At 39.6% G+C, this 27,799-nt stretch overlaps 1 protein-coding gene across 5 annotated transcripts in view; it reads left to right on the top strand.

The window, feature by feature from the left end:
• LOC139444918 (neuroglian-like) overlaps positions 1 to 27,799 on the top strand; it is a 301,741-nt gene that overhangs the window by 114,716 nt on the left and 159,226 nt on the right. For all 5 annotated transcript variants that reach the window (XM_071225929.1, XM_071225927.1, XM_071225935.1 and 2 more), the window contains exon 2: positions 26,891 to 26,976. The gene's annotated coding sequence lies outside the window, so the exon portion shown is untranslated. The remainder of the gene's footprint in view (positions 1 to 26,890; positions 26,977 to 27,799) is intronic.

Raw genomic sequence — 27,799 nt, 5'->3', positions numbered from 1 at the left:
CGTAAAACCATACTCACTCGCTTACTCACTGATACAGCCTACAGACCAGTTGTTGAAGATTTCAATTGTGTCGTACAATGAATGAGAGATGTTAGATGACAGGTTGATAGGAAAACAGCATTTTTCTTTGTAGATAGTTATACAGATGACATAGAGAGAAGTCAGTATGATACATAATGGCATCATGTCATGACTCCAAATAATGATCATGGACTATTAGAAAAAGTTTTAGGGAAATAGTACATAGTCAATGCCATATTGGGAAAAAGATAGGCAATTCTTTGCCTTGTAAACTGAGGGCTGAGGATCGCTTATAATAATGCAAATGTTGTAAATCGCTTTTAAGTAATGTCAATAACTGATACCCGTGTCTGAACCTGTGTCAATATTATCGTATGAATCTAGCGGATGTTTATATAAAGATAAGGTTTCTATCAAGATGTAATCTGGCAAGCGTGTACTGTTATTGCCACAAAGATTATCCACTTTAGTTTAAAGAATCCCCCAATCATGACTTGATTAGGTGTTATGATGCTATAATTGTGACATTTTCCTGGCTGTTTTAAGTTGCAATGTTCTTCTGTCGTAACAGGTGCACTTAATTCAGTTGTAAGAAAAGTCTTGATTAGGGAAATATAATAAAAACTTAAACCCAAATTTCACCAAAAAATCAAAGGACTTGATTAAGCCCATTAGCAATTCTATGAAGTCTTATGCACTACGTTGGAATCGTTGAGAAGCATACATATGCAAGGGGATGGCGAAAAGAAACCTTCCAATGATGAAGGGAAGAAATTGGATTGATTTTACTGCAGCGCAGAGGATGCAATGGTTTTCGTTGACAGGCACTCTGTCCTTCCTCACAGCATGACCTGGACATTTAATCTACTGCCTTGACAGTTAGCAATTCAGGTCCACACTTCAAAGAGGTAGAGGTGGTACAAAGTCATTTTTACCTGCTGGCTGTAGCGTTGTGTCGAGATTACCAGAGACAACAATTGCCTGGGCGCAGTAGGTGGGATGACGATGTCTCATTCCGAGTGACTTTACATGCAATTTTGTATAATGTATTTTCACACTGCTGGTTATAGGGTACAGCACCAGTGTATAAGGCTGCACCCTAGTGTTCAGCTTTGCCAAGGAGAAATTAGCCCGGCAGATGTGTTTGTTATAGATTTAAATCATTTGATAAAATACTGATTTTTTTTTTTACATTTTGTCAAATTGGATCTTACAAAAATATCCTTATCCATTCAACTGTTGCACAATGTTGAATTTTGATTAAAATTTCTTTTCAGATTTATTTTCTGTTTCCATCCTTTTTTATGCATGAAGATTTATTTGACAGAATCTGAAGTTTTGATAGAATTTGAATGAAGAGATTTGCAATTCAACACTGACAACTGACAACACCAGGATGCACAATCAATTGCTTGTCAGCTCAAATAATTTCTATGTGCGGGTACCGTATTCGAAGTAATAAGCGCCCAGGGCGCTCTCAAAATTAGGAATAGGGGGCTCTTATTAGAATATTATTTTGGTGAAAAAAAACAGAGTTGAAAGATAAATTTCGTGGTTTATGCTGACAGCCTGAAATGTTTATGTATGACAGATATATTTTTCCAGAAATAAATTGCCCATAACTAAGGGTGCATATAAGACACGAGTGTGTATTATACGTGAATAAATAAGTCTTGTGTACATTGACCAGTTGGAAGGGGTGCTGATTGGGATTGTTCACTTGCCAATATATTAACAAATATTGCCATGGGCGCTTATTGGAGCGGGGCGCTTATTACGTCGAATAGGGTATTGGTAAAGGATTGATTTGGTTCACGGCATATAGAATAACTAAAACTGAAATCGTGACAAATGTGTGAAGGGAGATAACTGAGTGCTGATCCCATTTTATCCTGTTTTAAGGGAGTTTCGCATGTGGATAGGCCATCAAAGCTTTGATTGGTCTTGCTGATAATACTACCAATATGATGATCGCGCAGACTACGCCAACCACAATGGACACATGTATTATTGAATTAAGCGACTTTATCCTTCCCATCTACCTGTCCAACCAGATGTTTACTTAATTACAAATTCATGCTAATGGGGTTGAACTATCCATTGCAATGATAAAATCAATTAATGGTTTCTAAGGCTTACAAGAAGGTACCTATGGCCTATATTTGGATTTTGCGAAGCTTTGGAATGAATACACTAATGATCTTTTCATAGTGACAGGTGCATTTTGACGATGGTACTGGTCAACTTATAAGTAACAAGTCACCGGAGATTGAATATAGTTAATGGAACAAAATATCTTCTATGACAATGTTCTCAGGAGCCTTGTTGTCAAGTGTTTTTCAGTTTATGACCATGTTTTGGGTGGCACACCTGTGGTGGCTGATGGGCATAGATTACTTTAAATGTAGAAGTTAATTAAGTTCAAAGATCTCCAAGACAAGCAATCTGATACCGTCCTGGACCGAAACCTCTTGATCTGGATGAAGTTGCCAGTGATGGTATTTATAAATCAGCGTAGTGGCTCAGAAAGTCATCTGGTACTTCCTGTTGTAGAATTAATGATGCTTTTATCTATTTTGTTTAAGCCCACTGATAGGTTTTAATGTCACTCTTCTGTTGATTACGTAGCTAGTGAAGGACCTTGCTGCCATTTAGTACCAAATATTTGGAAAATATCTCGACAGTTGTCAAATTAAGAACAATGGCGTACTTGGATGTGCTATTATTATTTGCGCATGTGTTTCTTGCTTATTTTATGCAACAAGTGTCAGAATTCTTGTATTTCCTGAGGGAGAGCAAGGGTAATACATGAATTCTTACCCATGCTTGCAGTAAAAGGCAACTATGCTTGCAGTAAAAGAGGACTAAGGGGATCGGGTGCTCAGGCTCGCTGACTTGGTTGATGCATGTCATTGATCCCAATTGTGTGGACCGATGCTCATATTTTCAATCGCTGGTTTGTCTGGTCCAGACTTGATTATTTACAGACTGCCATCATATAGCTGGAATATTGCTGAGTGCAATAAAAATGTAATGATTTCTTCATTACCCATTATTTCTTAATCCTTTTGAGCTCCCCTTTAGAAAAGTGCATTGATCATCATCACTGTCCTAGCCAGCCACAATTTGTCCAATAAGATTCGAATGATGTCAACAATGTCGTCCGGATGACTAAAACAATACAATTGAAGTGATATTTGCACTAGTGCACATACAATTTTTATAAATGTTTTTATTTCTAACCCTGTGGGTAATAAATTCCTTTATGAGTGAGTGAATTGGGTTAAATGTTGCATTTTACAGTATTTGAGTTATATAATAATGTGCCAAGTTAATGTGGAAAGAAAGCCTGAAGTGATGCAGGTCTCAGATGTTTATGTCAGTGAAACCCATGAGCATGGGTATACTGCTGACAAACCTAGAAACACAAAGGCTGTAAAGCTGGTATTTGATCCCATGATCATAGGATTCTGGCAGGTCTAAGGGATGTAACTCTGTACAGTGAAAGATTACTTCCTGGTGATAAGATGATGATGATGATGATGATGATTTCAAATGCTTCTAGATTGAGGAAATAGTTGTTTTGCAATGGTAGCATTGTTTCCATAATGACACAGGATATATGGAATTTCCCTGAGCACCACATGTAATCCTTTCTCCCTGACCATGAAACTTGAATTGTCCTGTCTCGACCAAGTCTTGCGTAGTCCACGAGAGGATTACTTGTTATGCATTAACAATCCCGCCAATATAGAAGGACATAGTCAGCAAGCTTGTTAAGAATGGCTGACAGTAGGATACAAGCCTGGTGAGGGATAAGATAAAGGGCCACTCTTGGGATTAAGTGAATTAGAAGAACCATTGATTCTCCACATACACACGGCATGGCTTTAGGGCAGTTTGACTGAATAAATGTTACATTGGACAATGGTTGTCCCGCAGTGGTTGCTATGACAGTTTTGTGTTCTTTGTTGTTGCACCAAGTGCCGATGTTATATAATTCAGGTTGTTTACAGTGCGTTTGGTTCAGTCGGTCCCTTGGGACCTCCTAATGATCCTCTACCAAGGAGACTGAAACAGGAATCAGGTGGTCACAATGGCAGCTGAGCATGAAAGGTACCGCAGATGTTGACCAGCAAGGAGATGATACTCAGCTGTTACCCCGTGGGGATTCCTGGATGGAAAAGGGCTGCAGTGCCCTGTGATTGTCTCCCCTTGGGGATTCCTGGATGGAAAAGGGCTGCAGTGCCCCGTGATTGTCTCCCTTTGAGATTCGAGTAAGAATAGGTTCTCAGAACCCAAGGATTGTCTCCCCATGGGGATTCTAGGAAGAATAGGAACCCAATGTCCTGTTATTGTCTCCCCATTGGGATTCCAGGAGGAAGAGGTCCTCAGTGCCCTGTGATTGTCTCCCCATTGGGATTCCATGAGGAAGAGGTCCTCAATGCCCTGTGATTGTCTCCCCGTTGGGATTCCAGGAGGAAGACGTCCTCAATGCCCTGTGATTGTCTCCCCATTTGGATTCCAGGAGGAAGAGATCCTCAATGCCCTGTGATTGTCTCCCCATTGGGATTCCAGGAGGAAGAGGTCCTCTATGCCCTGTCATTGTCTCCCCATTGGGATTCCAGGAGGAAGAGGTCCTCAGTGCCCTGTGATTGTCTCCCCATTGAGATTCCATGAGGAAGAGGTCCTCTATGCCCTGTGATTGTCTCCCCTTTGAGATTCCAGGAGGAAGAGGTCCTCAGTGCCCTGTGATTGTCTCCCCATTGGGATTCCAGGAGGAAGAGGTCCTCTATGCCCTGTAATTGTCTCCCCATTAGGATTCCATGAGGAAGAGGTCCTCAGTGCCCTGTGATTGTCTCCCCATTGAGATTCCATGAGGAAGAGGTCCTCAGTGCCCTGTGATTGTCTTCCCATTGGGATTCCATGAGGAAGAGGTCCTCAATGCCCTGTGATTGTCTCCCCGTTGGGATTCCAGGAGGAAGACGTCCTCAATGCCCTGTGATTGTCTCCCCATTGGGATTCCAGGAGGAAGAGGTCCTCTATGCCCTGTAATTGTCTCCCCATTAGGATTCCATGAGGAAGAGGTCCTCAGTGCCCTGTGATTGTCTCCCCATTGAGATTCCATGAGGAAGAGGTCCTCTATGCCCTGTGATTGTCTCCCCTTTGAGATTCCAGGAGGAAGAGGTCCTCTATGCCCTGTGATTGTCTCCCCATTTGGATTCCAGGAGGAAGAGGTCCTCTATGCCCTGTGATTGTCTCCCCATTTGGATTCCAGGAGGAAGAGATCCTCAATGCCCTGTGATTGTCTTCCCATTGGGATTCCAGGAAGAAGAGGTCCTCAGTGCCCTGTGATTGTCTCCCCATTGGGATTCGAGGAGGAACAGATCCTCAATGCCCTGTGATTGTCTCCCCTTTGAGATTCCAGGAGGAACAGATCTTCAATGCCCTGTGATTGTCTCCCCATTGGGATTCCATGAGGAAGAGGTCCTCAATGCCCTGTGATTGTCTCCCCTTGGGGATTCCTGGACAGAAAAGGGCTGCAGTGCCCTGTGATTGTCTCCCGTTGAGATTCGAGTAAGAATAGGTCCTCAGTGCCCTATGATTGTCTCCCCATGGGGATTCCAGGAAAAATAGGTCCTCAATGCCCATGATTGTCGTAAAAGCAAAGTGAGTGAGGACTGGTTGGTTAAATCAGGAGATCTGGTTAAATGTATGTCATGTGTCTTATTTTTTGTCATCTTTTTATGACCTTTCTTTTCCTCTGACCCAAATGATCAGCATATAATAGTGCAACTGGGTATATTTAAAATATTGGGTTCATGTTGCATTGTAAAGATACCATGTATATATGATAACAGTATGTAAAAAAAAATATTAATAAAGAATGATTAATGATAAGTTTTAATGGCTTCAAATCCCATTATGCCACATTTTGCAACCAGTCAGATTGTGGCACCGATCTAATTTTTTTATTAAGTTAATATTATTTTTACAGGTTGCCGTATGATTGAAATAGTTCCCCCAGTCACCCATCTTCTTGAGGCAAGGGAGTTAACTGACTATAAAGGTCCAGTTTCCACCCTTGCCGAACTAGGCTGCAATTATGGAGTTATATTTTGGCTGGACTAACGAGTCTAGGCACAGTCCAATCAAAATCGTGAAACAAACTAGACTTCCACTTTGAATGCATAGAATATAGAATATATATCTATGTGGTATTTGATTTTCAAAATCTCCGGAATATTGTCATGCATAAATAATCACCAATACTGATATAGTTGAAAATAAACAGTTAAGACTGGACTGACATTTATTACATAATAGACCTGGCGTTCTGTATCATTATATTCTAATGATGTAAAGACTTATTAATATTGGTGCATCTCAGGGTGTTCTATCAATTATTCATTTGCTGTGAAATGTTAGAAAGTCGGCTTCCACACAATGTGGGGAGTGTAAAACTGCTGGTCTGGTTAGTGTCACATGTCCAGTTTCTCCAGTGGTATCAGTATTTGATGAGGCAGGCAAAGGATTCAATTACAGTGATGGATTCTTGATAAGGCTGACTTCCAGCTGCTGTACTGGTTGTAAAATAATATACAGCTGAACACTTCACAGTCACTTATACTCCTCACCAAAAGAAACTATACTATAGATTTAATCATATGTACAGTGAATGAGTTAGAGAGTTTTGTTTTCCGCAGCTCTTGGATATAATCCCGCAATATTCCGGGAGAAGACACCAGACATGGGCTTCACACATTGTACCCATGTGGGGGATCGAACCTGGGGCTTTGCATGAATTCACCCTACTGCTCCCATATGCACAGGGGGCCTGGGTGGCCCAGTCGTCTAAGGCGCCGTGATTCGCTGTGCAGAGTTGCGTCCCTTGGACTGCCAGAAACCTATGATTGTGGGTTCAAATCCCGGTTCGCCACGATTATGTTTCTAGGTTTGTCAGCACCATACCCATGCTTGTGGGTTTCACCGAAGTTTCACCACTTCGGGCTTTCCTCCCTCATTAAGCTGACACGCCATGATATATCTGGAATACTGTTTAAAGCGGTGTTAAACCCAACTCACTCATTCACTCACCATATGCACAGTTTATTTTGGTGCCTAGTAAATTAGTTTTTGGTTGTTAAAACTGATCTGTCTTGGGGCTACTTGGTATGTTGATTTTAAATGTTACTAGTGTTGAGTCCTGCAAGTTAAAACACATCTGTGACGTCATTCTATTGTTTAAAACGGAATGGGAAGTAGTTTGTCAGGTACACATTACCTTGCACCATTTCAATTAATTTACAGTTGAAACCAATGGAACTATTTTTTAATATTTTGACAAGGGAACGATTTCAAATTTTGGGAAAACGTGTCACCACATGTTCGAACACGCATCGTTTGTTTCGGGACAGCTCGTTGTCGACCTCAGCTACAGTGTGAAATAAACTATCAAATATTTCCAAATCGATGCATAATTCAAAGCTAAACAAATATGTACATAAAGTTGTGTTACAGTGGGTTAACTATAGCCATGTTCATATTTAAAGCAATTAGATAAACCTATGACAAAAAAAGCCTATCTGGTAAACATATATACATGTATCCTTGTTCAGGGCTCTATATTTCCTATAATCCCTGCCTGCATGTATGTTCAACATGCGAGTGATTTATACAATACTAGTTTAGGACCCCATGAAATTATGAAGAGCCATGTACCATGCATTGTAAATATCAGCTCACAACAGAGCTTGGTGCACGTGCAACTGCGACATAGCATGTATTCCTCTTGCATCATGCAAGGGCGGCTCACACAATATAAATACAGGCTACAAAGAGTTCTGATTTATTTTTTTTGAGAATTTTTTGTCAAAGTGTAAAAGTAGGGATGTGTTTTAAGTAGGTGAATATCCTAGTAACTCTCCATTTTTTTTAAAATAATGTGTCGCAGCCCCTGCAGGTTCTCTGTTACGTTATTTCTAAGGATTGGAGAGTTACTCAGACATTCTCCTCTATGTAATCACTTTTGTCTTTTGTATTTGAAATAACTGTTTATTGTATATCTTAGGTTTACAACAATAATGGATTTTTGAAAATAGATAAAGCTTGAATATTTCATGAAATGTTGATAGAGACAAACCTCTTACCTATATTTGTTCCAAGCAATCATGAATGCTATTAAGATTAAGCATCTCTTTGCTTACATCTGAAACATTGATTCCAAAAACATACGTCCTAGGACAAAAAATGACTGAATGCTGTTATATTTTGAATGTCAATAGACTTTGTGTGTTTTCAGATTTGTGGGTTTTAATGAGTATTCGATGCTTCAAAATTTTACCATCTTTACCGTCGGTTCCAAATGAAATTCCCCGGTATTGACTACTCAGTTAACCCACAAATCTCAAAACACTTAATGTTCTTTTTACAAAGTAAAACCTGGTTAATCCAGACTCCAGACTGTTAGATGAGACCCTTCTGAATACTTACTTAAAAATTAAACGAGTCGGAGTTGTTTGTTGTACAATAAAACACTACAAGGAGAATAAATCAGGGGAGCAGTAGTGTTTAGTGTACGATCAACAACGACCACAAGTTGTTTATTTCTTATTTGAGATATCAACATTATGTACACCCTCTTTAAAGGTGATGATGAAATGTACAAGCTTTAACATATTTACCTGTAGTTTAATAATGATGACTCCCTCAATAGAATCCAACCTCACAATATCGGACAAGTCCATTTTATGCACAGATGGGTATTTCCTGCATATTCTCACAATCCTCACGTCTATTACCTGTACCTTTTCTCTCAATGACGATTGTCATATCTCTTCCGCTTTTGGATGCGTTGGTTTGGCCATCGCATTTATCTGTGTTGCCAAGCTACATCTATGGGGAACAACTCAGTAGACACTCCCCGTCGTCCAATGTACAACGTCATCATGTTGCGAGCACATGTTGGAATCTCCAGAAATGACAGCATGATAGAACAATGTTTTATTGGGAAATAACCCACACTTTGTTCTTCATTGTTCTTTGCGATGTATCGCGTAGCCATCTTATATCATTTGTTGATATGGGTAGTACTGTATCAGATTTTGTTTATATGTAGCTGTTCCATACTTTCGTCACCATCTTCACATCAACTCTCTCTGTGATTGCTGTTCAAAGTATTTAAAGATGAATATGACTGAGAACCAACCAACTTGTTTCAACTCACTCCAAAAGTGGAAACTGATTAACAAGCTGTAATGATCATTAAGTAAATGGCTGGTGCTGACGACTTTTCAATAGATTTTACCCATGCCCTATAGACTAATGTTAGCTGTGCAAATTAGTCAGGTTACATGTAAGTAAAGTTACTTTCACACCACCTGAGGTCATTTCGCTTCTTTAGCAAGGGGGACAGACCTGGGGAGGGTGTCGTGAGGTTCAGGGGGATCGATCGTAAAGTGATTAGGGAGAACCTGTGGATTAGAGAAGAGCCTGCAGACTGTATAATGAGTGTTGTGTATTCCTAACAAGGGATTTGCATGCATGTTTATTGCTTAAACTGTTTTGAAAAACTAGTTTATGTTTTCTTTGGATTTTTTCGAGCATATTAATGGTGATCCGGACTGTTAATGATCTTATTAGTCTTTGAAGTGCTGGGTGCTCATTGTGATGTTTTAAAGAATTTTCCTGTCTTTGAAAAGCACAGGAAGAGAATTGAATTGCCAAGCAACTCATATTTTATTCAGCAGCTTAACCATATTCTCATTGTGTTTTCAGTTAATGTTAACTGACAGCAAAATATATCTCATAGTTATTGCTTTCATTGTGTTGGGCAATGAATCATCATGTACAGCATTGATATTCATCAAAACCTAATACAGCAGATAAAGATCAAATAAAGTGAAAATATCCTTGGTTTGTATGCATGGTGCCATGAGAGCATTTGATAATTGTTATTAGTGTGAAAATGATCCTCTGCAGAGTTGCCTCCCTTGACCTAGCCAAGATCTGCTGGTCATATCTAAAGGTGGCTTTATGCGCAAACTTATGTTTGCCGATTTATGTTTACATACGTTTTGTTTGTGTGTGCGTGTGTGTGAAAATTGCAAAAACAGTTACGAACTATTTTGTGAAGTTTGTCAAATTGTTGACGAAATATAGAATCAGTCTCTGTTATGACCAGTATTTTGGCCAACAGTTGAGTGTTTTCCAACTTGATTTCATTTCAAACATATGTTGTTCGCCTATAGTCACATACTGTGTCGATGCTGCATGATTTTACTTACATTTGCTACCTTTGAAGTCTGGGGTGGAGGGGTGGTCGGGTAGCCTAGTGGTTAAAGCGTTTGCTCGTCACGCCGAAGACCCGGGTTTGATTCCCAACATGGGTACAACGTGTGAAGCCCATTTCTGGTGTCCCCCGCCATGATATTGCTGGAACATTGCTAAAACAGCGTAAAGCAATACACACTCACTCACTGGGGTAGAATAGGTCTTCAGCAACCCATGTTTTCCATAAAAGGTGTCTATGCTTGTCATAAGAGGCGACTAACGGGATCGGGTGGTCAGGCTCGCTGACTTGGTTGATGGATGTCATCGTATCCCAATTGCATTGATCAGTGCTCATGATGTCAATCACCTGATTGTCTGGTCCAGACTCGATTGTTTTCAGACCACTGTCATATAGCTGGAATATTGCTGAATGTGATGTTAAACAAACAAACAAACAAACAAACAAACAAACAAACAAAACTGACATTTGCCTCAAAATGGCATCAGCATTTGATTGGAGTGAGAAGAAACTGGGCAACAATAATAATTTGTGGAGTCTGCAAACGTGTGATTATACCGGAAGAAGGAAGCTCATGTGAGCCAGAGGTCGCAGGCTCTGCACGTTCACACTTCCTGTTCTTGTAGAATAGATTTCACCAAAGTGGTAAATGGTTGCGTCACACCTAAACATGTTGAACGATGCCTTGCATCATGTTTATTTCTGGTTGTATATAATTGTAGTGTACAGAAATGGATTCCACTTACAAACAAGTTGATCATCTGATGAATTTATTGTTAGCTTAGAGTCAATATATTGAGATTTCTCTTTTGCTTATGAACTAGTGGATATATGTCTGCTTGGGGAAAGAAAGGTCGGTGGTTCGATTCCCTAGCTGCATCATACCAAAGATGTTAAAAGATGGTACTTGTTGTTACCCTTCCTGGAACCCAGCATTAAGGGGCTAAAACAAGGACTGGTCGGCTGGGAGTCAGTATACTGTGTCTGAGTTAAACTGTGGCATGGTATCTTAGTGGGCTAGCACTATAAAACTGACATTAGTCCCGACTATTATACAAGCAACCACATACACACATGTATGCGTGGTGCTATATAAGTGATGTCACTGAAATACAACACTGGCCCAAACTGACTCACTCACTCCGTTACAGGTCCGCAACATGTTACAATTCTATATCAGAGTAGGTCACTAATGTCTCATGGAAACAGCTGTAACCAACTCTCCACACAATCTATAAGTCTATTCACTGATTCACTCCATCTTGAAGCTTTCAACTATTGATAAAGCATTGCTATAGTAACCATATGCAATTGGTATGTTTCTTTTAATCTTCTAAAAAAACATGGTATTTGGACTTGAGTGGCATCACTCTTGGAGAAGTCAAGATGAGGCAGTGAAGGTGCCCACATTCGGGGAAACATGCACAATTAGCCGTGGTGGAAAAACTAGTCATGTCACTGATGGTTGAAGCATGATTCTTGAGTGGAGAATTGAGGGGATGGTTGTAAATTCCCATGAACTGTCTAAAGAAATGCGGCGCTGATGGCTGTTTCAGTGCCTGCAATGCTCAAACCGTGCTGTGATGATGGTATTTCTGTTCCACAACTATTTTAGTCACATAAAGCTTCAGCAAGACTCTCTGATACTAAACTCTGTACTGAATGAAAATCTATTAAGGGCAGAATTTCGCTCATGTCACCATACCTGTTAAAACGGATGGGAATTTGTTGTTAATTTGGGGATTCCATTATGGTTCCAAGCTCAAATGGACAAGAAATTTGTTAATTCTCTTACCATTATTGGAAGGGTTCTATAGCTCGAATGTTTGTTAATTCTCTTACCATTATTGGAAGGGTTCTATAGCTTGAATGTTTGTTAATTCTCTTACCATTATTGGAAGGGTTCTATAGCTCGAATGTTTGTTAATTCTCTTACCATTATTTGAAGGGTTCTATAGCTCGAATGAACAAGAATTTCTTTTAAGATCCATTATGAAAAGGACTCTGTAGCTCAAAAAGACAAAATATTCTTGTAAATTCCCTCAAAACACATCATTGGAATGGTTCCATAAATTGTGCTGCAAGTACAACTGCTATACTGCAGCTGGCACTACTACTACCACTACTACCATCACCACTACCATCATCACTACCACTACCAATACCACTACCATCCACCCGTGAAGATCTTGGATAGAATAGGTCTTCAGCAGCCCATGCTTTCCGTAAAAGGCAACTAATGGGATCGGGTGGTCAGGCTCACTGACTTGGTTGATGCATGTCATCGTATCCCAATTGCGTGGATCGATGCTCATGATATCAATCACCAGATTGTCTTGTCCAGACTAGATTATTTACAGACTGCCGTCATATAGCGGGAATATTGCTGAGTGTGGTGTTACACAAACAAACCACTACCACAACTGCTGCTGCTGCTACTACTCCTACTACATCTACTCCACAGACAGGAGTGTATTCAGTGCCAATAATGAGGCTTAGTGCCATGATTAGCTGGGACTTTCTTGGCCTTCCTGGCCACACAGGTGCAACTGTTGTCTCCTATTAACTAGAGGATGAACTGTGATGATTGTAATGAAGAATATACCTAAACCCCCAAGAGCAGATTATGTTAACTGATGAAGATGATGATGATCTGTGATAAGAAGAGTACATGTTGCTGGATGTGAATACATTCCCTCACACAGTTATGTGCCATTCCCATGTTGAAGGAGAAATTTATTCTTTTTATTCAACGCTATACATAGCCTTATTTTGATGAGCAGGTGGGATAATAACAACAGAAGTCTGTGATAATGATGTGAAGATGATTATCCCCCTAATGGTCATTATCATGACGGTAAATGCACTTCATAAAGGATGCTGCTAATTGCGATGACAGTTCTCATTTGCATCAGATTAACAATTTATAAGGTATCATCATCAAAGATTGTGTTAATGTAGAGTGAGTATGGTTTGACACCGCTTTTAGCAATATTCCAGCAATATCACGGCGGGGTACACCAGAAATGGGCTTCACACATTGTACCCATGTCGGGAATCGAACCCGGGTCTTCGCCATGGCGAGCAAACGCTTTAACCACTAGACTACCCCCGTGTAGTTTCCCATATAATAATTCATGATAAACTATAACCACTGGTCATCATAATTCATGATAAACTATAACCAGTGATCATAATAATTCATGATAAACTATAACCAGGGATCATAATAATTCATGATAAACTATAACCACTGGTCATCATAATTCATGATAAACTATAACCAGTGATCATAATAATTCATGATAAACTATAACCAGTGATCATAATAATTCATGATAAACTATAACCACTGGTCATCATAATTCATGATAAACTATAACCAGTGATCATAATAATTCATGATAAACTATAACCAGTGATCATAATATTTCATGATAAACTATAACCAGTGATCATAATATTTCATGATAAACTATAACCACTGATCATCATAATTCATGATAAACTATAACCAGTGATCATAATAATTCATGATAAACTATAACCAGTGGTCATCATAATTCATGATAAACTATAACCAGTGATCATAATAATTCATGATAAACTATAACCACTGGTCGTCATAATTCATGATAAACTATAACCAGTTATCATAATAATTCATGATAAACTATAACCAGTGATCATAATATTTCATGATAAACTATAACCAGTGATCATCATAATTCATGATAAACTATAACCACTGGTCATCATAATTCATGATAAACTATAACCAGTGATCATAATAATTCATGATAAACTATAACCAGTGCTCATAATATTTCATGATAAACTATAACCACTGATCATAATAATGTTAATGATCATAATAATAAGTAATTCTACGCCATCATACACATTGATGATGATGATGATGATGATGATGTAAATGCCAGCAGTCATGATGACAATGGCAATGTGAACACCTATACAACACCCTTAACATCATCATGCAACATCACCCAAACCAAGACAACACCCACAGCAGGAGCATCTTGCTAGTCAGGCTGGCCTGGTTTCCAATAACAACACACATTGATTGTATTTCCGAGCCTTGAACAATTTGTAATTTCAGCTGAGTATGCTCATTAGATATTGCCTGGACCAGGATTTTGTCGAAGAACATAACCATCGATCGAAATGGTGGATGTGGGTTGTACAATGACAAGCTGAAAGATTGGCTTTTTTCTATGCGTTTGTTCAACTCTACGGAGACTTCTTTGCGGATGTTGACATTGAAAATGACAGACAAAAAGTTACGTTTGGGTCCCATTTTGAAGCTTTGCTCGTTTTCTTTCATTTACTGTTGATCAACATGAAAAGTGCCCTGACAAGATTTTGATCTGGAATAATTGTTAGTTTAAAGCAAGTTGAAGAAAAACATGTTATCATTGGATGGTTTGCTAAAAGCAGATTGTATGACCTAAAAGTGAGCTGCCTTCAAAAGGCGCATTCATAAAGGTGCTTTTCTACATTTATTGAATTAACTTGGAACAATGAAAACATTAATTTTGTAAATAAATGCTTGAGTAAATATTAGTTTTAATGTGTTCTTTATTATCTAATTAAATATTCCACTGTGGAAGAAAATGTTGAGAAATGTTTGGTGACCTTTTGTTCAAAATATATAATTAAGAGATAGAAATGTTAATTTTCTGAAAATCATAACATGCGTCAATACAGTGGAACTGTAATCCTCATAATAGCATAATTGACAGAGTTGAAAGCAAATTTTGATTTTGTTTTCAAACTCTGACCTTTCCATAAACTTTCATCGTCATTATTTTGACGAGATGTAACAAAAACCGACAACAAGATGGGGTCGCTAACTGTTTGTTATGGTTGACTGTAAAGTTCATGCCTATTACTATCATCTCGTCCATAGCATCATCTGAGGCTGATATCACATATGACATTCCACCATTCTGCTCTTGACACCATACTAACCTGCTAATGACTCTAACTCCGTCAATTATCTGATTTTGAAAGTATTTACGTGATATTGATGGTGTTAGTAAGACACTGACTGAAGCACCAGCCCAGATGAAACGTCCAGCGATGACCCTTGTGTGATTCACCCCGCCGCAATGTCCAGCAAGTCTGCCATTGACAGCATCGGTCAATCCTCCAATTACCGCTACCGCAATGTGCAAGTCCGAGAAGTAATTATCGTAATATGTCGCATACCATAATAGTAAATGACACCAGGGCTATGTGGAGTTCGGGAAGCAATTACTGTTTGAGGAATGGTTATAACAGTAGGGAATACTTGCCGTGAGAGTGAGTGATGTTTATTTCAGAATATTGTCAGGTTCAATGATTGATGCGAAGCTGACACCTTTCCCCATTGTTTGATGATGTGTTGGAATACAACACCTGAAGATTGGAAGCATTTAAGTATCCGCCACAAAATAGTTTGGAAGATGTTTAGCATTTACAACTATGCACAAATGATTATGTTTGTGTGAGTATGTGTTTCCCTGAAGAATGGAGGTGTGGCTGTGGACAGGTTGTAGATTGTACCTGCATTCCAGCTCCCAATGGGAGTAGGCACCTGGTAGGCATCAAGTGCATGATGGGAACAGATGGCGAGGCTCCCCACCACTGTGTATACAGAGGCTTTGATGGTAGTGTTGTCCATTGGGATGCGAGATCCGATGAATGCTCAAGGGAGGTCTGTGATACTTATACTGAGTGCCTCGGAATGATAGAGGTTGTAGTCTAGCGCTTAAAGTGGAAGCTCATCACGCCACCAGCCTGCCATCGATGCCCACATGGGCATAAAGTGTGAAACTCATTCTGCTGCATCGTGTGTGATGTGGCTTCAGAGATGTTACTGTAAAGACATACTGACTTACTTTCATCCTTCATAATAAGCTTGATGTGCAGTATTACCTCCCTTTGTCGTGCCAGGAGGAAATGATTGTTTAAAATTTGTCCTGATTATGACTCTTGGTTTTTGTCACTGCCATACGTTGCTTAGGTTTCAAGCAATGACCTTAGTCATGCTGAGCTTCTTTTTCACATTAAAACCAACAAGCTGACACAATTAAACCAAACTCACTCAATCCGTCGTCAGTGTCACCTTCTACTAAATCCTTCAGACATTGCAGAATTACATAATCATTTGTGTCTTGTCATCAAGAGTGATGGGGTAGCCTAGTTGGTAAAACATTCACCCATCATTCTGAAGGTCTCGGTTTAATTCCCAAATGGTGCAATTTGTGAAGGAAGCTACGTGTCCCCACAGGGATATTGCTGAAATATTGCTAAAGGTGACGTAAAATAATAGTCATTCACTCACTCATCATCTTCGACAAGATCATCATTATCACCGTCTGCATTGTGAAAAATACCATAATTATCATCACCCTTTTCCATATTATTACGATCATCACCATCACATTCCTTGCCTATTAGAATATTTTTAATGTTAATAAAACAGTTGTTTACACTGTACCAAGGATCAATACAAAGGTATGAGAGTAATGAGAATAATTAAAGATAACATATTCTTCATGCTTAAAATATATTCTGTATTATTTTTGTGCTTCCGGAGCCGCTTATCAGAAGTCTTTCATGCCATGGGCTACTGTCTCATATGAATCTTCATCCTATCTTTATAGCTGTCACTTTCTCAAATTTCACCTGATTATTGATTGTGTTCATTCTGTGTGAGGTAGGTGCTCCATTAACATCTGAGAATACATAGATTTCCAGGCGTTCTTCTGGCTTTTATTATGTAGTGTTATTTCGTGCACAGGAATTTTGGATTTTATTGATTACTGTGAAGCCAGGTATCAAACAGAATCAATTAATTTCCGTATTGCAGTGCTCGACTCTAATGTTGCCCTTGAATTACCACAAATGTGGTCGTAAAACCATGGTTCGTACCCAGCGTCGCTACCATCACTCTAAAACTGCTTTCATAGTTTATCTGCACATTGGCAATTAATTTTCAGTCAATGAGATTTCATCGGATGATACGATTACTTAGCGGTGGCATAACACAGAGATATATTGCGCACTGGTTGGCAATCATAATGGCTTGGAGAAACATAGGGCACTAACTATTGATTTGTTGGACATTTGAGCCACAAGCTGGCAGAATTTTTTTTCCCTTTTTCGAAAGTAATGTGAATCTGCTTTCAGAGGAAATGACCTATTTCTGAACTCTGAAATATTTCAAGATGTTAGAAGCTTGGCTGTGGATGATGGTGATTCTAAAGGGAATAATTATCTACATCTTGACTGGATAAAAAAAAGTGACTGTGAATGAGGTTCCAGCTAGCTGTGTGCATCTTGACTATACGAGTAGTGTCACCATATGTGGCCTATATCTTTACTTGTAAATACTTTGGCAATAAAATGTGACATATATGTTACCTTGCAAAATTTTATTGTGGTAATAAAGTGACCTATATCTTGCCTTGCAAATACTGTGGCAATACAGTGTGACCTACATCTTGCCTTGTAAATACTGTGGCAATACAATTTGACCTATATCTTGCCTTGTAAATACTGTAGCAATAAAGTGACCTATATCTTGCCTTGTAAATACTGTGGCAAGAAAGTGACCTATATCTTGCCTTGTAATTACTGTGGCAAGAAAGTGACCTATATCTTGCCTTGTAAATACTGTGGCAATAAAGTGACCTATATCTTGCCTTGTAAATACTGTGGCAATAAAGTGACCTATATCTTGCCTTGTAAATACTGTGGCAATACAATGTGACATATATCTTGCCTTGCAAATACTTTGGCAATAAATTGTGACCTATGTCTTGCCTTGCAAATACTGTGGCATATGAAATTGTTGTTCTTGGTCTGTCTGGTCCATCCAGACTGACATTTATGATAAAGTTTTCAGTCTATCTGGACCATCCAGACCAACATCTATGATATCATAGTTTTCAATCCCTCTGGACCATCTATGATATCATAGTTTTCAGTCTCTCTGGTCCATCAAGACCAACATCTATGATATCATAGTTTTCTATCCCTCTGGTCCATCAAGACCAACATCTATGATATCATAGTTTTCAGTCTCTCCGGTCCATCCAGACCAACATCTATGATATCATAGTTTTCAGTCTCTCTGGTCCATCAAGACCAACATCTATGATATCATAGTTTTCAATCCCTCTGGACCATCCAGACCAACATCTATGATATCATAGTTTTCTATCCCTCTCGACCATCTAGACCAACATCTATGATATCATAGTTTTCAGTCTGTCTGGACCGTCATGATCTACATCTATGATATCATAGTTTTCAGTCTCTCTGGTCCATCCAGACCAATATCTATGATATCATAGTTTCAATCCCTCTGGACCATCCAGACCAACATCTATGATATCATAGTTTTCAGTCTGTCTGGACCATCATGATCTACATCTATGATATCATAGTTTTCAGTTTGTCTGGACCATCATGAACTACATCTATGATATCATAGTTTTTAGTTTGTCTGGACCATCATGATCTACATCTATGAAATCATAGTTTTCAGTCTCTCTGGTTCATCAAGACCAATATCTATGATATCATAGTTTTCTATCCCTCTGGACCATCCAGACCAACATCTATGATATCATAGTTTCAATCCCTCTGGACCATCCAGACCAACATCTATGATATCATAGTTTTCAGTCTGTCTGGACCATCATGATCTACATCTATGATATCATAGTTTTCAATCCCTCTGGACCATCCAGACCAACATCTATGATATCATAGTTTCAATCCCTCTGGACCATCCAGACCAACATCTATGATATCATAGTTTCAATCCCTCTGGACCATCCAGACCAACATCTATGATATCATAGTTTTCAGTTTGTCTGGACCATCATGATCTACATCTATGATATCATAGTTTTCAGTCTGTCTGGACCATCATGACCTACATCTATGATATCATAGTTTTCAGTCTGTTTGGACCATCATGATCTACATCTATGATATCATAGTTTTCAGTTTGTCTTGTCCATCATGATCTACATCTATGATATCATAGTTTCAATCCCTCTGGACCATCAAGACCAACATCTGTGATATCATAGTTTTCAGTTTGTCTGGATCAACATGATCTACATCTATGATATCATAGTTTTCAGTCTGTTTGGACCATCATGATCTACATCTATGATATCATAGTTTTCAGTTTGTCTTGTCCATCATGATCTACATCTATGATATCATAGTTTCAATCCCTCTGGACCATCAAGACCAACATCTATGATATCATAGTTTTCAGTTTGTCTGGATCATCATGATCTACATATACTACAAACCAAAAATATGGGAACTGATGATTTGAACGTAGCTATCTAAGAGCAACATCTAATCACAATGTAATTGCACATCATGCATGAACAGGAGGTGATGCACACAGAAGCCAGTGTGTGAGCCCATAGGGTATCTCACATCACTAATGCAATTGAGCTAAGCACACGATTCAAAATGCCTCGAAGACAGTATCCAAATGAACAGACAAAATGCCAAATTTTAGGTACAGTGGGGGACGTCAATTTCCCAAGTTGCCTGAATGTTTTGCAAATCAATAAGTGTCATTTTTAACCTGCAGGACAAGTACCATCAAACGGTTGTGGCAGGCCTATAAATTACTCCTAGACAAGATAATTTCATTACATTATTGTGCTCCTGTTATCAATAGAGAATTCCATACAATAAAAGGGAGGTGAATTTCAACATCAAGCATTACAAACCAGCTCTATGCAGCCTGCCTGAAAGCAAGAGTCCGGTGAAGGGGGTGACCCTAACAGCTTACCATGGGTGGCAAACATTGGGATGGGCAGCGCAACACCAGGGACGGGCTGTTACACCATGTTAACAGACATATGCCAGGGCAACAATTCTTGACCTTAATCGGTATGGGGACAGTACTGTCATGGTGTGGGGCAGTATCACACATGACAGGTAAACTGATTTGGTGTTTGTGAAGGGACATTTGACTTGCCAGCGATTTGTTGATGACATTGGTGGCCTGTCGTTGTTCCATTGGCCACTAAGTCCTCTGACATGTTCTTGAAGAGCATCTGTGGGATGTTCCCAGGCGGAGAGTGTTCGCAGAGATCCCTACAGCATGGCCCAGTTTTGGAAAGCTATTGTCTACACTCCCAAAATTAATTTTACCGACCTTTATCATCACACCTTCACTATCCTCTCATCAGTTCCCTTATTTCCTGACCGCCTCCGTGGTCTAGTGGTGGAGCGTCCGTCTGGAGAGCTGAAGGTCCGGGGTTCGATCCCCGGCTGCATCATACCAAAAGACGTTAAAATATGGTACTTGTTGTTATCCTGTCTGGCGGTCAGCATTAAGGGGCTAAAACAAGGACTGGTCGGCTCGGAGTCAGTATACTGTGTCTGAGTGGGATATTCATGTTAAACTGCGGCATGGTATCTCAGTGAGCTAGCACTATAAATCGGCATCAGTCCGGACTAGTACAAGCAGCCACACAAACACACACGTACATGCACGTCGCTATATAAGTGCAATAATCATGGACGCGACGTTAAACCCCATTTCACCTCACCTCACCTCACCCCACCTCACCTCACCTCACCTTATTTTCTTTCCGTATCATGGATCTCACTCTTGACCATATTTCCACTGAGATCCTCAAGATCCTGTAACTCAGAATTCCCTTTCCTTTCCTTTTTTCACAGGACAGTGATTACTTCTCTTCAGTTTTAAACTTCAAATGTCATGGGGACAGGTCATTGCCAAGTGTTTCAATGAATACTTCAGAAAAAAGAGAAACTAATTAACTTTAAACCTAGTTTGTTTCACCTCTATCATTCTTTGACAAGGTCACTTCCCGGCTACATGTCAAAGGAGTTATCAGGGGGCACAGATGGCCGGTCGTCTGCCTCAGTTAACTGTGCAGGGTTATGTCCCTTATGTATGGACCCGTGAAGATCCGGGGTAGAATAGGTCTTCAGCAACCTATGCTTGTTGCAAGAGGCGGGATCAGGTGTTCAGGATTGCTGACTTGGTTGATGTCATTGGAGGCATGTCATCGTATCCCAATTGCATGTTTTCAATCACTGGATTGTCTGGTCCAGACTCGATTATTTACAGACCTCAGTCATATAGCCAGAATATTGCTGAGTGTGGCGTAAAACAACAAACCAACCAACCTTTCTTTTCTGGTTTGTTTATTCATTTCCCCTTGATGTCCTGATATTTACTCCCTCCACTTAAGCATATATCAGAGTAAGCGTATCTCATTTCCTTGACATATGTGACAGCACCAAGGGCATAGCCTTTCAAATGATCTGAAATGAAAGACCAACATTTGCCATTTGGACATCCGAACGAGCAAATACTTAATCCTAACCATGACCCATAAGTACTTTTTTATAGCTGGAACGAAATGAAAACTCCAGATAGCCAATAAATGGAGTTGATGTTTATCTACATACATGTGTGCCCCTGTGACGTGACGTGATGGGCATCTTGGTGCCGGCTCTAATGGAAGGGACAACATGGAGTGCTGATCTAAGTGGAGCTTCTGGAATGCCAAATGCATAATTCTTCTGTTTAAAATGCTCCTTGATGACATCCTGACAGCTGATTGGTTTATTGTCCTGCTGGGATGATTGCCGGATGATATACGTATTCTCACAGCTGATCCCCGTCCAAGTTGATTTGATGTATTTGCAGTTGGACATGATAGCATTGTTTGAAGACACAGCTGTACAGAGTGACAGAATGCAGCATGGTAGATGTGTCATGTACATACAAAACTGATGAGGAAACTGATTATGATGATGTTGAAGGATGGTAAAATAAAGCGACAAAACCCTTTCCACATCCAATAGAAATCTCTGCATGAAGCAGAGTTGATTGTCGATTCCGACTATATCATGAGCATGTGTTTATGCATCACTGTCAAATAGTGATGATAGCAGGTGCTCGCGAAAAGGTGAGTGTATCCTATCCTGAAAGAAATGTTGATGATGACAATGGATTTATACCACTTTATAGATAGATCATTAAACCAAGTATGTTCATTATGAAAGCATTCATGATTATGAAAAAGAGGATGAATTCATGAAATAGGCACCAAGATTATCCTCATCATCTTCATCATAATCAGGGATGGTGTGGCAGATTACTGGTGAAGCATAATTGCCTCTTCTGTGTTCAATTTCTCACATGGTAGCTATAAGCAGCTTTAAATCATACTCACTCACTTACTCAATTGTATGGATCGATGCTCGTGATGTCAATCACTGGATTGTCGGGTCCAGACTTGATTATTTACAGACCACTGTCATATAGGTTGAATATTGCTGAGTGTGGCATTAAACAACACTCACTCACTCACTCACTCACTCACTCACTCACTCACTCACTCACTCACTCTCCAGGTCCCCAGCAACCTTGTTGGTCGTAAGAGGTAACCAAAAGGTCATCGTACCCCAACAGAGTGGATCATTGTTCCTTATATCAATCCCTGGATTATTACGTCCTGACTTGACTATTTACAGGCCGCCATCATACAGCCTGAATATTGATGAGTGTGCCGGCAAACAACACCATATCACCATGGTGACACCTTGTTCTGGGTGATGATGGAACGCACTAGGATGATGAGCCAGATGGTCCAGAGAATGGACAGAGATGCTGATGATGGTGCAGCCTTCTCTCTGCTGCCCACAGGAATGTTACTAAAAGGATGAAATGCTCCTAATGGCGTATTTTGTACCCTTTAAAGAAGCCGGATCACTACGGTCTGCTGACCACTACAAGCCACGTCTAGACGGGTCATCACAGACCTCTGGGGGATGATGGACGCTTTATCTTTTTAGTCAGGACATATACTGCTGGACACATGATTAACCAACTCAAGGTTTATAAGTGAAGTGAACATGTATGAATGAACTGATTCAATAATACCCATTAGGTGGACACATAACGGGTAATGTCCATTCATTTGTCTTGTTTAGAATGTGCCCCTGTGAGGATAAGAGGGAGACATTGGTTGCCATGCGTGGCAAAAGAGAAGCCAAAAATGGGCTCTAACTGGTGATGAGTACTTGTGATGGGGATCTCCGGAGACGCCCAGTTGCCCTCAGACTGTTATGTGGTGATTTGAGTGTCATTGTACCCAATAAACTTGATGGTTGCTCACACTATCAACCACTGGTTTACGTTGGCCACACTTCAGAGATGGTCTTGACATTTTATTTATGCGCGAGTGGCTGAATATTATTCATATTTTGACCAGCAATGTTTATACCGTGTTTGACGTAATAAGCGCCCCACTCTAATAAACGCCAACAGCAATATTTGCTAATATATTGGCTCATGAACAATCCCAATCAGCACCCCTTCCGATTGATCAGTCTCACAAGACTTATTCATTCATGTATAATACCCACTCGTGTGTTATATGCACCCTTAATTATGGGCAATTAAATTCTGGAAAAATAAATCTGTTGTATGTATACATTTCAGGCTGTCAGCATAAACCATGGAATTTACGATCTTTCAACTCTGTTATTTTTCCACCCAAATAATATTTTGATAAGAGCCCCATATTTCTAATTTTGAGAGCGCCCTGGGTGCTTATCTCGTCAAATTTGGTAAACCTTCAAATGTTTTATGGTAGACATGTGGAGGACATCTCCAAATATGACGCATCAGTGACAAAAATGATATCCGATGCAATTCCCTAATTTGACTTGTACCATACGTTCCGGGTTTTTTTAAGGTGAATGGTTGACTTGCCTTTGCATGTGTTTGTGATACGTGCCACTGGTAGGGCAGGATATGCTCACCTTTCTGGAGTCATCACTATTTGGTAGTGATACATAAACACATGCTCCTGATACAGTTGGAAAATCGTAAATGGACTCTAACATGAAATGATTATGGAAATGTTGTTTGTCCTTTTTACTTATCATAAATTATCAAATCTGCACAAGTGTTGACAGCATGAGCATAGGGTTCACTGACATATAGTTGGGTACATCAACCAGGTCCCACATTTTAACCATCTATTCCTCAATTTAGTTGATCAATTTTAAAAGAAAACCTGTTCACTCACTATTTGATTTTGTGAAATGTTCCATAATATAATTCAAGACCTTTCTCAAGCCAACTTTGCTGGAAAATCGTTTGGAAAATAAATCTGAATACCCTTTATGACCATGTCAATAAATAATGGATTTTTATACTGTGTGAGCTTATAATGCAGTCAGATCAATTTGGGAGGTACCTCATGTATACATAGAGAATAGAACTTGGACCTTGTTGATTTGGCAGGAACTCACAACTACTGAGCTACCACAGCCATTGTGGCAACAGGAAGTGAGGGTGAGTGGTTTTACACCGCTTTTAGTATTATTCCAGCAATATCACGGACGAGGGACACCACATATAGGTTTCACACATTGTACCCATGTGGGGAATCAAACCCGAGCTTTCGGCATGATGAGCAAATGCTTTAACCACTGGGCTACCCCTGTTTATCCTGATACAGGATCCAAAAGCCGTCCTGCAATGTTATAAATGTTTCACATTCCTGGTTTCGCATCATGTTTAACTTTATTTTCCTCTTAATTCTAATGGAAGTCAAATTATATATTTTTTAGTCTGTGCCATGTCAAATTACTAGTCAAACATTTTTGTAGAAATTGTTAAAATCGATGCATTTGGTTGAATTTTCCACTGAAAACGCGTTCCTCATTTGGTTTGGGTCGAAATCTCATTAATCAGATATTTTTCCTGAATCAATAAGTTTTATATGCACACCTCATGTGTGTGCTTCAAGTAGTTTTAAGCTCTCTACAAGATTGCCTTGTTTTTCCATGCTATTCAGAAGTATTGGTCAAATGTATGACTTAATGTGCCTGACTTTCTTTTATACGGTTTGGTGTGCTTCTCTGCTTTAAGGAAGCTGACAGTTATGACATGGTAGCTATAAGTGGCTTTTCTGGGTGTGGAAGACAGAAACCAGATTTCCAATTTTGGAATGTGGGTGAAATAAGATTGTGTAGGAATAGGTATAGGTCAAACTGCAGCTCTAAATGTCTGGTAAGCTGTCAGATGTAGCCGCATATATCTTCCATGGCAGAATATTGGCGGGCGGATTAACAGTATAAAGATTAACAGGGAACTGTGGCCAAATATATTGAATAGGACTGCTTGTCTTTTGTCACAGAGCATTATGTATTAACCCCACTGCTATGAAAGTGATTATGAAGAATGTTCATAGTTGGATGAAAATTCTGTGTGTATTTGTGTCTAAAAGTACAGATGAACATAGACACTGTGCAGAGGGTCCTGTAAATGTTTTTTTTTGTAGGGGAATAGAGCATTTTCTGAGTACATAAAAGTGTTGTGAGAGAGTTCAAAAACATATACCAATTTTGGAGAAACCTGTAGGTCTTAAACATTTGCCACTTTTGGAGAAACCTCCAGGTCTTCAACATTTACCACTTTTAGTGAAACCCATGGGTCTTAAACATTTACCACTTTTGGAGAAACCCACAGGTCTTCAACATTTACCACTTTTGGTGAAACCCATGGGTCTTAAACATTTACCACAGTCAAGAAACCCACAGGTCTTAAACATTTACCACATTCGAGAAACCCACAGGTACAATGCTGACCTGTAATCATCAGCAGGGTAAATGTGGCATTCGAATTCATCATCCTAGATTTCTTGTACGCCTCAGCACTGCAACACTGTACAGCAAACTGGAGTGTCTACAAGGACTGGGCCACCTGTACCCCTGAGTATATCTACCCTTTCTGGGTCTGTTCATTCACAAAGGGTCTTGAGGCATCTCCCCATTGCCTCCTCATGAGCTACGGTCATGGGTGGCCCAGACACCTAAGACCCCACAATTTGCTGAATAAAGTGACACCCCAAAGTGGCCGGTCAGAAACCTATAACCGTGGGTCCGAATCCCAGGGCCAGCAAGCATTTTTTAATACAACAGAACACACTTTAGAACTTCCGTCATGTCCAGGGAACATTTGTTTCGGTAAAAATGTATTTTCCCCAACAAATTCTTCAATTCCTTCAGTATACTGTATGTGCCTATAATCTCTTCGATATGCAAGAGACATGTCTAGATCTGGGGTAAAATAGGTCTTCAACAACCCATGCTTGCCGTACAAGGCGACAAAGCTTGTCGTAAGAGGCGACCTATGGCATCGGGTGGTCTGACTTGGTTGATGCATGTCATTGTATCTCAATTGCATAGATCGATGCTTATGATTTCAATCACCGGATTGTCTGGTCCATACTCGATTTATTATCAGACCGTCGTCATATAGCAGGAATAGTGCGGCATTAAACCACAAACAAACAAACAAACAAGCTCTGTGTTAGACTTAGGCTTGTGACAGACATTGCCATATGCAGCCTTGACTAACACATATGCTGTGTAGAATAAGCAGTGATACCTGGAGGGATTAATAGTGATATGGTTAATTTGGAAGTTATTTAGCATCTATATAATTTAATGTTATCATCTTCACAGATGCTGCTGATTGGATACTGGCAACACATGGCTAAATAGAAAGGTCAAGTTCAGCCAAGGGCACCAAGCGGCTTTGTTTCAATCAGGTCAGTAGTGTCGTATTGATTTTGTTTCGCTGTTGTTGCATATTTTTCAGCTTTACTTAGGTTGTGGTTCATGTTTGCACCAATACTGGAACCATGGTTCATGTTTGCTCCAATACTGGAACCATGGTTCATGTTTGCTCCAATACTGGAACCATGGTTCATGTTTGCACCAATACTGGAACCATGGTTCATGTTTGCTCCAATACTGGAACCATGGTTCATGTTTGCTCCAATACTGGAACCATGGTTCATGTTTGCACCAATACTGGAACCATGGTTCATGTTTGCACCAATACTGGAACCATGGTTCACATTTGCTCAAATACTGGATCCATGGTTCATGTTTGCACCAATACTGGAACCATGGTTCATGTTTGCACCAATACTGGAACCATGGTTCATGTTTGCACCAATACTGGAACCATGGTTCATGTTTGCACCAATACTGGAACCATAACTCTCTGTTTCTTATCAAGGTATGTTTTATAATCAATGGAAAACATAAAATAGTCATCATCTCTTTCATGTTACAGGAATTTGATCGTTTCAAATACATCCCTATTCATATATCCCTATATATAGTACATTTGTCTCCATATGTCAGTGTAATATGATCCTGTTTTGATTATTGTTGGAATTTGAGGTAATTTTTTATTTTAGAATACACATACTTTAAAGAAATATCCTGGGGTGGGGGGTGGGGGTTGTTATTTAATTATGATTTTTGGTTAAGTTTTATTTTTAATTGCCTGAATTAAAAATGTTTAAGTACCCACTTTTTCACATAATAACTAAATATTTACTTTTTCACATAATAACATCA

Source organism: Haliotis cracherodii, unplaced genomic scaffold (genome assembly GCF_022045235.1).
Source record: "Haliotis cracherodii isolate W230 unplaced genomic scaffold, xgHalCrac1.p SCAF_6, whole genome shotgun sequence".
NCBI classification, from domain to species: domain Eukaryota; kingdom Metazoa; phylum Mollusca; class Gastropoda; order Lepetellida; family Haliotidae; genus Haliotis; species Haliotis cracherodii.
Note: the sequence above shows the minus strand (reverse complement) of the source record. Positions and strands in the feature narration are given on the sequence as shown.